We start from the raw sequence: 910 nt of genomic DNA on the forward strand, positions 1-910 counted from the left end.
TACATGTGTGTGTGTGCGTGTGTGTGGGGGGGGGGCGATGTTTGTGTGTGTGCGAGCGTGTGCATGTGTGTGTATGCATGAATTTACTGAGTTTTGACTTAAAACTGCTTTGACCTACTACTACTACTACTACCACTACTGTTGCTGCTGCTGCTACTACAACTACTACTAATGATGATGATGATGATGATTTTGATGTTGATGATGATGTTGATGATGATGCTGATGATGATGCTGATGATGTTGATGATGATGTTGATGATGATGTTGATGATGATGATGATGATGACGATGACGACGACTCTCAGTATTAGGAACTATCCCCATAGATTTGAACAGATGGAAAGAGGAAATAGGCAGCGCCAGAAAATAGTATCATTAGGAACGGATAGGAAACTTAGGAAGGGTCTTGGCATCTAAGGTTACTTGTAACCAGACGTTTGTAATTTTTCTTTTCCAACCGTCTGCTCTGTCGTGCACATATGAAATAATGATGATAATATAGAGGATGATGATGACGATGATGATGATAATGATTTCTTTTATTTGCCATGTTTGGCTTGTTACTATGGAAACAGGCATGAATGTGTCTGTGGTTTACAATTGGCTAAAATTACCCAAAATTTGCAGACTTTAAATGCTAATTTATTGGTTTGTGGCGAAATGAATTTCGTGGCATTGATTAGTATATAAAACTACATCATTACACCGAATACGAAATCAATTTGAACAGAAATTGTAGAGACTGAAAATCGGCAGCCAAACAGGAAAGATTCTCCGCCCAACATATTCTACTTGCTTTATATTCAAACCGACTGGATCTGGCCTCTCACACCTACCATACAATGTCATTCTAAAAATAAACAAACGTATTATCGAAATCTTGAAGCTAGAAGATTATGCATGATTA

At 37.9% G+C, this 910-nt stretch overlaps 1 protein-coding gene across 1 annotated transcript in view; it reads right to left on the reverse strand.

Moving 5' to 3' along the window:
* The window catches only part of LOC106876469 (fibrillin-2), a 148,187-nt gene that overhangs the window by 103,828 nt on the left and 43,449 nt on the right, over positions 1–910 (reverse strand). The window lies entirely within an intron of this gene.

Source organism: Octopus bimaculoides, chromosome 25 (assembly GCF_001194135.2).
Source record: "Octopus bimaculoides isolate UCB-OBI-ISO-001 chromosome 25, ASM119413v2, whole genome shotgun sequence".
Taxonomy (NCBI): domain Eukaryota; kingdom Metazoa; phylum Mollusca; class Cephalopoda; order Octopoda; family Octopodidae; genus Octopus; species Octopus bimaculoides.